We start from the raw sequence: 14,576 nt of genomic DNA on the forward strand, positions 1-14,576 counted from the left end.
TCATGCATAATATACAGGGTTCCCATACATCACCCCACCACCAGGACCTTGCATTACTGTGGCACACTCATACCAAATCTTACCATGTACACTACTGCTAGATATAGAAACCTTTGAGACATTTAAAAGGGAGGAAGGGATGAATATAAAATATTGTCTGTGATCCTTCCTTTACAAAAGAACCACATACCCTTGGCAGGGTCTCATGGTTTCCTCTGTCCTATATTAAGGATGAAGTTTCGTATTGGAAGTGAAGTAATGTTCCTGGTGGAATAGGTTGTAGAGTGGTCAGTGGAGAAAAAGGACAGTTTTTAAAAATGGCCTAACATCTCCAATTATTTAGAATATATCACTTCTGAGGGAGAATAGCATGCAAGGTCTCAGTAAAAAATACAGAAAGCATCATCAGGCAATAAAATGACAATACTTGGTGACATCTGTCTTTTTATCCATCCATCCATCCATCCATCCATTCATCCATCCATCCAATAATTAAAATATTCAATATTTGTAAATACTATTTTGGAAAATGCCAACCTGTTACAAAATGCACTTTCTGCATTTTCAGAGTTTTTGATAATGGGAAGGAACTTGGCTAGTAGGATCATCCAGCATATTTTGCATGATTATAAGGAAGGGGTTTAAAAATTTCCATGTTTACTTTTTTCCTTTTCTTTTCTCCATTCTAAAAGCTTTGCTTTGGGCCAGGATTTACTTATTTTGTACTAACGAAGTTTATGGTTTACAGAATAATTATGTATAAAACATAGAATTCTCATATACCACCCCACCACCAACACCTTGTATTGGTGTGTGTAGCAGTTTGATATTATTGATGAATTCCAAAAAAATATATTGGATTATGTTTGTAAATTTGTCTTCTCCTGTGGGCATATTAGAGGGTATTGGATTCAGAGGTCTTACTTTTACTTGATTAAATAATGGTTGAAGCTTTGATTGGGCCACATCAGTAGGATATTGCATCCCTGCCCTCTTGGTGGGTGAGGACTCCCAGAGAAACTGCACTGAAGAAAAGGGAGGTTGGAATTTTGAGCTGAAGCCCCTTGAAATAAGCAAACTGAGGAGCTTAGTCTGAGGAAAGAGAAAAGGTCCTGGGAAGAGAAACAAGCCATTTGTCTGATAGTCTATAGCTGGCCTTGTGGAGATAGCAGAGGAGCTGAGCCAGGAAAGAAGTAAGTCCTGGGACAAGAGGAACCCAGGAAGCCTGAATCCTCATAGACATTGGCAGCCATCTTGCTCCAACATGTGACAATAGACTTTGGTGAGGGAAGTAACTTAACACTTTATGGCCTGGTAACTGTAGGCTTCTACCCCAAATAAATACCCTTTATAAAAGCCAACAGATTTCTGGTATTTTCATCAGTACCCCTTTGGCTAAAATAGTGTGGAATGTCTGTTAAAATTGATGATAGCATATTTTTACAATTGTATTATTAATTAAACTCCATGGTTTAACTTAGGATTCAATGGTTGTACAGTGTAGTTCCATGAATTTTTTTAAAAAAATTGTTACCATATATACAATCTAACAACCCTTTTAGTCATATTGAGATATATATTTCAGTGTTGTTAATTGCATTCACTATTTTGAGCTACCGTCACCAACATCCACTACCAAACATCATTACCAATGGGAACCCTCTACATTTTAAGTCTTAGCTTCCCATTACCTATCCCCATCCTGTCCCCTGGTAAACTATATTCTAGATTCTGACTCTGAGTTTGCTTATTCTAATTGTTTCAAATCAGTGAGATCATTCAGTATTTGTCCTTTTGTGTCTGGCTTATTTCACTCAACATGATATCTTTAAGGTTGTCCCTATTTTCACATGTGTCAGGTCTTCATTCCTTTTTATGGCTGAATAATATTCCATTGTATGTATAAACCACATTTTATTTATCCATTCATTGGCTGATGAACGCTTGGGTTGTTTCCTTCTTTTGGCAATTGTGAATAATGCCATTATGAATACTATGTGAAAATATGTTAGAGTCCCTGCTTTTAATTCTTCTGGGTGTATACTTGGTAATGGGATTGCAGGGTCATATTGTAGTTTTATACTTAGCTTTCTGAGGATCCAACAAACTGCCTTCCAAGCAGCAGCACAATTTTACATTGCCACCAGCAATGAAGGAGCATTCCAATATCTCCACATCCTAACAATTATTTTCCATTTTACAAATATCAGCCATTCTAATAGATGTGAAATGGAATCTCATGGTGGTTTGATTTGCATTTCCTTGATGGTTAATGATGTTGAGCATCTTTTCATGTGCTTCCTGGGCATTTGCATCTCTTCTTTGGAGACATGTCTATTCAAGTCATTTGCTCATTTTTGAACAGGGTTGTCTGCCTTCTTGTGGTTGACAGATTTCTTTATATTTTCTGTATATTAAATCTTTATTGGATAAGTGGTTTCAAATATTTTCCCCCATTGTGTAGGTTGCCATTTTACTTTCATGAAAAAGTCCTTGGAGGCACAGCAATTTTAAATGTGGATGAGGTCCAATTTATCTATTTTTTCTTTTTTTTCTTGGGTTTTGGGTATAAGACCAAGAAACCATTGCATAATACAAGGTTCTGAAAATACTTCCCTACATTTTCTTCTAGGATTTTGACAGTTTTCTAGTTCTTTTATTTATGTTTTTGATCCATTTTGAGTTGATTTTTGTATTTGGTATAAGGTAGGGGATCACTTTCTTTTGCAAATGGAGATCCAGTTTTACCAGCACAATTTGCTGAAGAGAATGTTCATGTGCAAATGTGTGGTCTTCATCACCTGGTGAAAAATCAATTGACTATAAATGTGATAGCTGATTTCTGAGCTCTCAATTTGATTCCTTTGGGGAGCTTCTCAAATGACTCCCTAAACCTGAGATTTCCTGGCCTATTCAGCAAATGCAGCCCTTCAAATAACTATCCCCTGCAGCCCTGAGGAAGTACAATGTTTTAAGTCTCTACCCCCACCACCCCTGTTCAGTGTGGTTTGAAACAATGCCTGCTAGCACCCTTGTCAAAAATGGGTTAAAACAATGGCTGCCACCATCCTTGTCTGGGGCAGGCTGAAACAATGGCTGCTGCTGTCACCTTTGTCTGGGGTGGGTTGAAACAATGGCTACTGCCATCCTTGTGTAGGCCAGATTGAAACAAAGCTGCTCTGAGAGTTTGGCTCCCAGTGATCCAAATTTGCTAATTGAAAGCCGTGATCATAGATCACCTGTGCCCACCCCTGTTCTTGGGAAAGAGGAATTTTATATTCCTTTCTTAGCAACAGGAGCTAGCCAGGGGCTGGACTCTACTGTGGCCTGCTGCAAGAGCCATGTAAGTGTGCTGGTAGCCACCAAGCAGAGAGAATAATTTTCTGTTCTTTATTGTAATTTATCAGTCTCTTTCTCCTGTTCTTCCCTTGTGTTGGACCATATTTCTCCGACCTCCAGAGCTTCAAAAGAGTCACTTCAGAGAGTGCCTACCTATTCAATCATTGTTTTGGTGGAAGGACTGAGTTCTGGAGCTCCCTATTCTACCATCTTCCCATGGGGAGCCCCATGTTTACCTTTGATAGATTAAATTTACAATTTCAAATGAAAGAAACATCTATACATGCTAAGTTTATATTTTACATCAAAGTTATAGTTTCATTAACTTTTGGATTATTAATTATTAAAATCCATACTTATTTTTCAACTGGGGCAAGTCTCCTTCCTGATGTTACTGATCAACTAATTTTCTGTTAATTTATTCATTCCTACTATGAACTTATTATATTTAGATTTAACTTACTAGATCTTATTAATGAATGTATTACTAAACATTTTATGTTTATTATTTGTCAATATTTTAAATATTAAGTTGTTTCAGCCAATTGTGTTCTACTTAAAATTGTAATAGTATCTAAATTACGTAGTATTTGGAGCCTTAAGGTTACTGGAGAAAAGTGTTTCTAAATTAATGTTTTGCATATTTTTGTTGCAGAGACATATGATGGGGTCAACAGTCAAGAAATAACTTAAATATAAAAGTATATTACATTAGAATAATATTTTGTATGTGAAAGGGAATGGAAATACACATTGGGGAAACAGAGTAATATAAGAAGTCTGACTATTAAATACTTAGCTTTTCTTTTACAATAAAAAAAATAGGTTGGAACAAATTACTATGATATATAGGTTTCACTGGCTACATTTAATAAATGGTATGTTTATTTTAAAATGTTACTATGTCAGAAGTTAAGTCCTTTGCCAATATTTAAACATATGAATGAAAACATTGAATGTCAACTCAAAAGATGTAGGTGATACATAATTTTCCAACTTTCTTTTAGAGTATTGAGTAGAAAAAAAGTCCTAATTCAGTCTCTTTATTTTATAAATAAGAGATTACATGATTTGCATAAGGTAACAGAGTAGTTGATTGTACTGCATCAGCAAGAATCTAAGACTCCTGACACTCAAGAGTTCTTTCCAAAAACGGATTCTGCTGCCTATAAATTTTATAAATTTATTTAAATTTTAAACGTACTAGTGACATATAACCTTATGTGTGAATGCCTTGTTTAGTCAATAATCCTTGGAAATAAGTAATGCCCTATAATTTATCCCTGGTCTACGGTAGGCTTTTATATAATAGATTTAATTGGCAAACCTATATTTAGTAATATAGTATTTTATTTTAAATAAATTTAAGTGTATCTCCTTGTAAATGATCAGTATAGACTTGTAGAAGTAGAAGAGGTCTTAGGGGTTATTTAACCCAGAGAAATAAAGAAGAATAAACTAAAGTGCAGTGAAGGAAATTATCTGCAAATAGTCTTCAAGAAACTCTGTACAATATTTGAAATGGTAAAGATGTGAATTATGTGACTATCCATAAATATTGCTTAATCTTTCAAAAGAGATCCTGTAAGAAACTTCAAAATAAATGAATGGAATCTAATAATTTAAAACTCAAGTGCTGTTATTTCTACAAGATCTTGGATTATATGTTCATTCGTTCATTAGAAGAAAAATCACATTTTCATTTCTTATATTTTATTTATATTAGAAAGAGCACTGCAATATTAATTCAAATATCTATCCATTAAATGCAAAAATGTTAATGTAATATTAAAAATGAAATTTAAATGAAAGCAAGGGAATATCACATTAAGGTTCCCATAGTAACTCTCACTACACTTTTCAGAGTCTGAATTGTAATATGGTCATTCATTACAGGCTCACATAAAATATAATTTTGCAAATATTTAAAGATGTATAGGTTAATTCATGTCAATTCAAGATTTCAGACAAATTGTAATATAATAAATCAAGAATCCCCCAAATATTAACCCATATTCTTAATTTATACATCTCTACATAAACAGATGCAAACTTCCTCAATGTTGAGTGATATGATAGCACCCACATGAATCATACCATTTTTACAGCTCCCATCATGGTTGAAATCTGAACCTTATGTTACTGAGATACTAATATAGGCATGGTAAAGTGTCTTTCAGTTCAGCAAGATTTAGAAATTACAAATCACAAATTTTGCCAGTTAAGGTAAAATAGGAATTCATTAGTTCATATAATTTAAAAGTCCAGTGATCAAGTGAAGTAAGAGATCAAATGATACTGCCAAAGCCTCACCTTTATCATTGGCTTTGCTTTTTTATACAGTCTTCAGTAGTGTATATTAATGTATGGAAAACTAAAGAAAGGTTAATCTCCTTTAACTCAGAAACATCTATGAAAGGAAATAACTAGATTATTACAAAGCCATATGTATGATAATTTAGGAAAAAATACAAACAGTGTAAATATCCATCAATAGGTAGGTTAAAAAACTATAGTATACAGAGCCATAGAAAAGATGAGATAGACCAATATGTATTGATGTTTAGGTTATCGACATTTTTAAGTAAACAATGCAAGTAAAAAACAGTATGTACAGTAAGGGGAAAAAAACCCAACAAAACAAAAAGTCAACAATGTAGAGAAATATGTAGAGAAAGTTTAGAATAATGTACTCGAAAATGTTAATGGTATGGATCTCAGAATGGTGGGATTAGGGGTAACATTTCTTTATTTTTCTTAATTTTTTCAAATGAATATATTCAAATGAATATAATTAGAAAATTAATAAAGGTATAAGGAAAATGGTAATAAGCACTGTTATGGGTGTGAAGACACTGATATTCTCCTCCACTGAGGGTAGAAGTATAACTTGGGATATATCTTCTTGAGAGAAATTTGATAACATGAAGAAGTTGCAGCACATCTACTTCTATAATTCTAGCTTTGAAAAATAATAGTGCAGGGAGAGGCTGTGGCTCAAGCAGTTGGAAGCCCACCTCTCACATGAGAGGTCCTGGGTTTGGTTCCTGGTGCTTCCTAAAGAAGATGAGCAGATACAACGAGCTGAAGCAATCAGCAGAGAGCAGATGTGGCTCAAGAGGCTGGACACCTGTCTCCCACATGGAATATCCTGGGTTCAGTTCCCGGTGCCTCCTAAAAGACAAGTAGACACAATGAGCAGACAGCAAGTGGACACAATGAGCAGAAACAACAACTAGACACAGTGAGCAGACAAGAAGCAGACAAGGGAGCCATGGGGGGGGGGGGGAGTGGAAATTGGACAACATATAAATATCTGAGAGCAATTACATAATTACATATCTGAGAGTGAATACTATGCACCTATTTAAAAACATACTTCAGAATATTGATGTTGGAAAACAATATTGATACACTATCAGATCAGGGTGCTTTTAGCTGCAAGTAATAGAAAACCTCACAGCTTAAATTATAAAATTTTTGAATACCTATGTCAGTTGAACATGCCCATTCATTTCATTCTTCCTGAAACCCTAATAAAGTGATAGAAAAGGGAGGGGGATAGCTTAAATCCATAAAGACAAAAAAAGGAGAGAGGAGAAAATAGCAATAAAATTTTTGAAGCCAGAAGTTGGTGATGGGTGTAAGTCTCTAGACCTAGTAGAACAGATGATGTGGAAACGTAAGCAGGCAGCCCAGAACCAGCCTGATTTACCCATTAGGAAAAAAAAAATGCTCGAGAACTAGATACACATAGAAAGTGGGAGTATAGAAGGGGATGATAATGGAGAGACTGGATGAAATTCTGTATAAGAAATGATCCCCTTAGGAAACCAAACGACTTCTAGTTTTCCAGGCTAGTTCTCCTACATTCAACCAATGAACTTTTAAAAATGTAGTCAGAGCACCCAATTCATATATATTTGTGTCTTTATATATTATGATCACTGTAATATGTGATATGGATGAGTTATAAGGCATATTAAAATGAACTTTAATGAACTGATTAGAACATTCTCAAATCTCCTTTTGCTGTCCCTTTGCTTTCCTAATTTTAGCATGTATTATATAGATTTTTTGATTCTTATTAAAAAGTTTACCTTCACACAAAAACTCGTATGTGAATTTTCCTAACAGCATTCTCCAAAATAGCCCAAAGCTGAAAACAACCCAAATGTCCATCAACTGATAGATTTTTTAAAAAAAGTGGCATATCCACACAAATGGTATATTACATGGCAAAAAAAGGGAATAAACAGACACATACTACAACATGAAAACATGCTAAGTGAAAGACGCCATTCACAAAAGACCACTGTGGTATGACTGCAATTAAATGAAATGTCCAGAATAGGCAAATCCATAGAGACAGAAAGTAGATTAGTAAATGATAGGGGTTGAGTGGTGGGGGAAATGGGAGTGCCTGCTAGTGGGTATGGGGTTTCTTTCTGGGGTGATGAAAATGTTCTAAAATTAGATGGTTTACAATTTGGAATATACTAAAGAACACTGAGTTGTATTCTTTAAAAGGTGAGTTTTGTGATATGTGATTTTTATCTCAATAAACCTGTTAAAAAGGGCATTATATTGGATGTATGCTTCTGTAATATCCTCTAAGAAAATTCAACATTATGTTTCTAGGGTTTACCTAATGTTTATGCATCTTAGAGTAGTGCATCACTTTAAAAAATATTTTTATTAGAGAATTGGTAAGTTTACAGAAAAATCATGCATAAAAGAGTTTCCATAAGTGTATTCCTTTTTAATGCTATAAAGTGTTTCAGAGTATGAATATATTACCATGTATTTATCCATTCTACTGTGAATGGATATTTTAGTTGATTCTAGTTTTTTGCTGTTACAAACAATGCTAATATAAATATATTCATACCACTCTCTTGATGCATATGAGCAAGAATTTCTCAAGGATGTAAGTAGGTTAAGGGGGATATGTATAACTTTATAAAATAAAGCCAAATTAGTTTTCCAGGTACACTTACTACTATGGTTTTACATTCCCATTAAAAATCATACTATAGAATATTCATATAGGTAAAATACTATTGAAATATTGTCAAATAAGGGTCCTTTTAGTGGCAACTAATAGAAAACCCTAACTCAGTTTAAATTATAAAATTTCTGGAGTCACAGAAATTCAGCACAGAAGAGTTCCCTTTGTCGCATATCTTTTTCATTTACTTGGTATTGTCACCCTTTTAGTTTCTATCATCCAAGTGTGTATGAGATGACATTTTATTGACAGACATTATCTGTATTCCAGTTACCAATGAGGTTAATCCTCATTTCGTGTTTCTTGACCATTCATATTTCCTCTGCAGAATTCCCCCGAATACCTTTTGCTCATTTCTTTATTCATTAATTTTGCCTTGATTAGTTTGCTTTGTAAGCTAAACTTTTTTTGTTCGTGTGGTTGCAAAATACTTTCTCAGTTTGTAGCATATCTCTTCATTTGTTAATAGTATCTTCAAAATAGATTTATTTCTCCCCTCCCTTCTCCTCCATTGTTTGCAATCACTCTCTGCTCTGTGTCTGCTCATTGTGCGCTTGTCTTTTTTAGGAGGTACTGTGAACTAAACCCAAGACCTCCCATGTGGGAGAGAGGCACCCAATGGCTTTAGTTACCTCTGCTCACTGCTTGTTGTATCTCTCATTGTGTTTCCTTGTTGTGTCTCTTTGTTATGTCATCTCTGTGTCATCTTGTTGCATTAGCCTGCAGTGCTAGCCTTGTCAGCTTGCTGTCTTGCTGGTCTTCTTTTTTTTTTAAGATTTATTTTTTTACTTCTCTCCCCTTCCCCCCCGCCCACCCCAGTTGTCTGTTCTGTGTCAATTTGCTGCGTCTTCTTTGTCCGCTTCTGTTGTTAGTGGCACAGGAATCTGTGTTTCTTTTTGTTGCATCATCTTGTGTCAGCTCTCCCTGTGTGCGGCACCATTCCTGGGCAGGATGAACTTTCTTTCGCACTGGGTGGCTCTCCTTACAAGGCGCACTCCTTGCGCGTGGGGCTCCCCTACGCGGGGGACACCCGAGTGGCAGGGCACTCCTTGCGCACATCAGCACTGCGCATGGGCCTTGCTGGTCTTCTTTAGGAGGTACTGGGACCTCCCATGTGGTAGGTAGGCACCCAAGTGCTTAAACCACATCCACTTCCCAATGGTATGTTTTAATGAATAAAAATTCTAAGTTTAATGTAGTTAAATTTATCTCTTTTACGTTAAGAATACTGCTTCCCATATCTAGTTCAAGAAGTATTTCTTTACCCTAAGATCATAAATATATTCTCCTGCATAATATAATAGTTTGTAATTTTTTGTTTTTGTACTTGTCTTTAATCATTTGGGATGGATCATTATTTTGTAAAACTGTGGTATTATGTTAAGACCTAATTTCATTTTTTCCATATATATAGTCCATCTTTGCTACAAAGATAGAATAGTGAGTAAATCCTTTCCACAATGACTTGCTGCTTCTGACACATATTAAACTCCACATGTGTAGGTTTGTTCTGGAGTTCTATATTCTGTTCTATTTGTTTATTCTTGAACCATTACCCATTATTTTAACAACTTTAGCTTTATAATAGCTTTATATCTAGTAGGCTAACACCCCTACCTCAGTCTTCTTTAGGAATGTACATCAGTTGTGGGAGTGTCTTGCTCAGATCTCCCTCCAAGAGAGAATCTGCCACAATGGGTGAAGTTAGTTGACAGCCTCTCCAGCTAAAGCACCTTCTAGATATGCTGCAGCATTTTAACTGAGGTCATGCTCTTCCAAGGAAGGCAGGGGTACCAAAAGATCGGCCATCTGCTCAATGTGGGACACCTCTACAGATAACATTTGCATTACTCTATTACTTCCTCCTTCTATATCCTTTTACTGTTTTTTTTTTCCTAACTTGAGTTGTATGTAGTGTTTTCTAATTTTTAATATGATTTACGTGATCTATTAGCAATTTTGAATTTTTTAAGAAATGTTCTAAACTTGGAATCTTTCTAGTTATCTTTTTGCTATTGACTTTTAACAATTGCACTGTGATCAAGAGATTGTCTTCATATTATTTGAAATTTGTTGAGATGGATTTTAGTCTGTGATCAGTTTTCATGACTTTCCTTTTTGTGTTTAACATATGCATTCTTATTTTGTATAGAGTTCTAAATGTTTATTAGTTCAAGCTTAATGTTGTTCAGATCTTCTTTATCCTTAATGATTTTTCAACCACTTCATCACTCAGTTACTAAAAGTACATTAAAATATCTTATTTTTTAAAGATTTACTTTTTATTTCTCTCCCCTAACCCCCCAACCCCCCACCCCCAGTTCCTTATCAGCGGCACTGGGAATCTGTGTTTTTTTGTTGCGTCATCTTGCTGTGTCAGCTCTCCATGTGTATGGCGTCATTCCTGGGCAGGCTACACTTTTTCTTGCGCTGGGCAGCTCTCCTTATGGGGCGCAACCCCCACGCGAGGGGCTCCCCCACTCGGGGGACGCCCCGGCATGGCATGGCACTCCTTGCATGCATCAGCATTGCACGTTGGCCAGCTCTACACGGGTCAAGGAGGCCTGGGGTTTGAATCACGGACCTCCCATATGGTAGGCGGACACCCTATCCATTGGGCCAAGTCTGCTTCTCTAAAATATCTATCCTGATGATGACTTTCTCAATTTCTCTGCACAGTTCTCTACATTTTTGCTTTATAAATTTTTTGGAGTTATCTTATATTGAGGGCATACAAATTTAAATGATGAATCAGACACTCTATCACTCTCTAGTGATCTTCCTTAACACAGATTTATATAACTACAAGAGCTTCCTTTTGATATTTCTCTGGTATATCTTTTTTCAGGTTTTGGCTTTCCACACTTCTGTACCTTTTTTTAGAAACATTTCTTTAAAAAGTATACAGCAGGATTTTTAAAAAAATCTAGTCTGATGACCCAAGATTTTTCACTGGAATTCAATCCATTTATATTTGAATTTTTTTAAAAAAGTTTCTAAATTTGGAATCCTTCTAGTTACTTTTTGCTATTGACTTCATAAACATATTTTTTTTTGTTTTTCTCAATCCATTATTATTGGGAACATATATTGTTTCTTTTAGATGTTGCTCTTCAAATTTTCAAATTCATACCTGATCAAGTCTAAAGTTGCTCTATATCTTTACTCTCCTTTAGAATAATATAAGACCTTTAGATTGATATAACTCTAATTATCTACCTTACATGTACAGGTTTACATGCAATAAGTTACCTAGACTTTTCCCTTTGTATGTTTTTTACTCCTACAAATTAGATATCGATATTATTGTTTTATACCATCAATATTTTTTTATTTTTTAAAAAGATTTATTTATTTCTCTCTGCCCCCTCCCCCCTCATTGTCTGCTCTCTGTGTCCATTTGCTATGTATTTTTGTGTGTGCTTGCATTCTTGTCAGTGGCACTGGGAATCTGCGCCTCTTTTTTGTTACATCATCTTGCTGCGTCAGCTCTCTGTGTGTGCGGTGCCACTCCTGGGCAGGCTGCACTTTTTCACTCGGGGTGGCTCTCCTTGCAGGGTGGGGCTCCCCTATGCGGGGGACACCCCTGCGTGGCATGGCACTCCTTGCACACATCAGCACTGCGCAGCACTGTGCGTGGGCCAGCTCACCACGTGTCAGGAGGCCCTGAGTTTGAACCCTGGACTTCCCATATGGTAGACAGAGCTCTCTTTAGTCACCCTTACTTCTTACATCTCAGGCTTTCTTTCTGGGATAATTTTCCTCTTTAATGGACTGTACCTTTTAGAAATTTCTTTGGTGAGGTAATTTGGGGGGCAAATTCTCAGTTTTGTTCATTTGAATATGTTGGGTTATTTCACCTCCATTCTTGGATAATCCATATAGTAGTTTGCATCAAATTAAAAAAATATATTAATAATATAGCAGTTTGTAGCTGAAAGTTTTATTCAAAGGAAGTGATAAGTACCATCTTACTTTTGTATGGCATTTATTAATGAATGTTTGAAATATCTTTTACATACATTTTTTTCACTAGATTCTTACACTGACCCTGAGAAATCTACCTATAAGCCAAGTATTATACAACCCCTATTTTTTAACCAGTAAATGGGATAAAAATTCCAAGACTTTTTCATCACTCACTCCAATTATTCTTTTGGCTCTATCTAGCATACCTGGTATCTATTAGCTATGTAACTTAAGATTTGCCATTTTCTGTCTTTCTCTTTAAGCCTGGTTTTATTTATAAGTATTAAAACTTCTACTGTGTTCACAATGCCCCATTCAGTACAACTTTTAGTGAAAAAGAATTTTTGATTAACCAGTATTCTTAATTCCTTCCAGCATGCCAGATAATAAATCTTTTTAAGATAACCAAGTCTTTGTTAGCTCTGACATGTTAATATATAATTGATAATTTAACTTAATATAAAAGTTCATTATTATTTAATTATGTTCCTGAAAAATGTTATAAATTTGTGAATAATAGTCCATTAAATTAACACTTCATTTATACAAAGGAGAAATGGGAAAATTCTATCATATTCAAGGCTAGAATTTTGATAATAAGCATTGCTAAGTTTTTCATATACATGTGTGAGAAACACCCACATACACACCAACAGACTACTGAGCTTAAAAGGTAAGATACTTTTCATATATTTTCTTAACAGCTGAAAGGAGAGGTACTCTAGAGTAGCACAATGGATTATTAATTTTATTGATCATTCTTTTATCAGGGGGAAAAATCAGCATATTTCCCCAACATACAAATATTTACCTATCACTTATACCAAGTCTTGCATGTAATAAAAATCTACCAAAACATAAATTGAAAAAGGATGAACTATAGATAAAATATATTTTTAACTATCTTAAATTATATTTTTCATAATAAAATATTATTCGGTGAGCACAGTTTGTGTGAACAACAGTACTGTGATCCTATTTAATTTACCAATTAGACTGTCATTGTTTTTAATTTCATAATATGGCTGTACAGCGAATGTTGGGCCAGACAAGCTGCTAGTCTGGTCAGTTTTATTGTCTGCTAACATTTTGGTTCCTCCTTACCCCTCAACAAAGACAGTTCCTTATAGGATTTATAGTTCGTTTGGGAGATGATCCCAGGAGACACTATGAGAAAGTAGGCATGTGATACAGACAAGGGAGGAAGGCCAGTAAACAGTGTGTTAATGAATAGATTATTGCTGTAAGCAACTGGGAATCAACCCTACTGGGACCACTCAGAAATACCACAGTGTGGTCTCATTAAAGGATAAGGAAGCTGGGATATTTAAATGTCAAATAACCCGGGGATGAGCCTCCCTGGCAACGAGGGACCACTATCAACTACCAACTGATGATGCAACTGGAAAATGACCTTATATGGAAGGTTCAATGCCGATCAGCAGAATATCCATGTCTACATAAAATACCATGACTTTAAAATGCTGTTTGACCTAAAGTAAGGGGGAAATGGAAAGGAGAAATGAGTTTATATGGCTACGAGTTTCTAAAAAAGAGTCTGGAGGCTGGCAGAAGGTTTGCCCTCATGCACAACTGAGCAGAGTCAGAGAGACAGATAAAGCAGATACAACCCCCAGATATTGGTTCCTTTGAGGGCTAAAGAGACCCATGGGAGTTATGGTCATGGCCGATGGGGTTAACTACCAGGGCAGATGGCCCCTCTTTGGAAATGGTGTTTATGTGTGATGAATCTGGACTCAGATGGGATCTCCCTTCATAAGACTTTCATGCTAATGTGCTGGAGGTGCAGTTAATGTTGGGGTTTAAGATATATTTAGGGGATTTGAATCTCTGGACTGACAATGTGATAGCCAGGTCCTGAGCCTCAACAGACTCCAGCACCTACAATCTGATCTATTGGACTTACCACACTCAGCTAAGATGGAGTTGAAGAAGGACAACCACCACACCATGGAGCCTAGAGTGATTACAACTGAAAATGGGAGGATTGCATCCAGCATCCATGTGGAATCTGAGCCTCCTCTTGACATAGAGGTGCAATGGACACAACCAATCCAATGTCCACATAGAAGAGGTGGCATTGGATTGGGAAAAGTGGACATGGTGGACGATGGGTATGGGGAAAGGCAGGAAGAGATGAGAGGTGGAGGCGTCTTTGGGACATGGAGCTGCCCTGGATGGTGCTTCAGAGGTAATCACCGGACATTGTAAATCCTCACAGGGCCCACTGGATGGA

This window comes from Dasypus novemcinctus, chromosome 5 (assembly GCF_030445035.2).
Source record: "Dasypus novemcinctus isolate mDasNov1 chromosome 5, mDasNov1.1.hap2, whole genome shotgun sequence".
Taxonomy (NCBI): domain Eukaryota; kingdom Metazoa; phylum Chordata; class Mammalia; order Cingulata; family Dasypodidae; genus Dasypus; species Dasypus novemcinctus.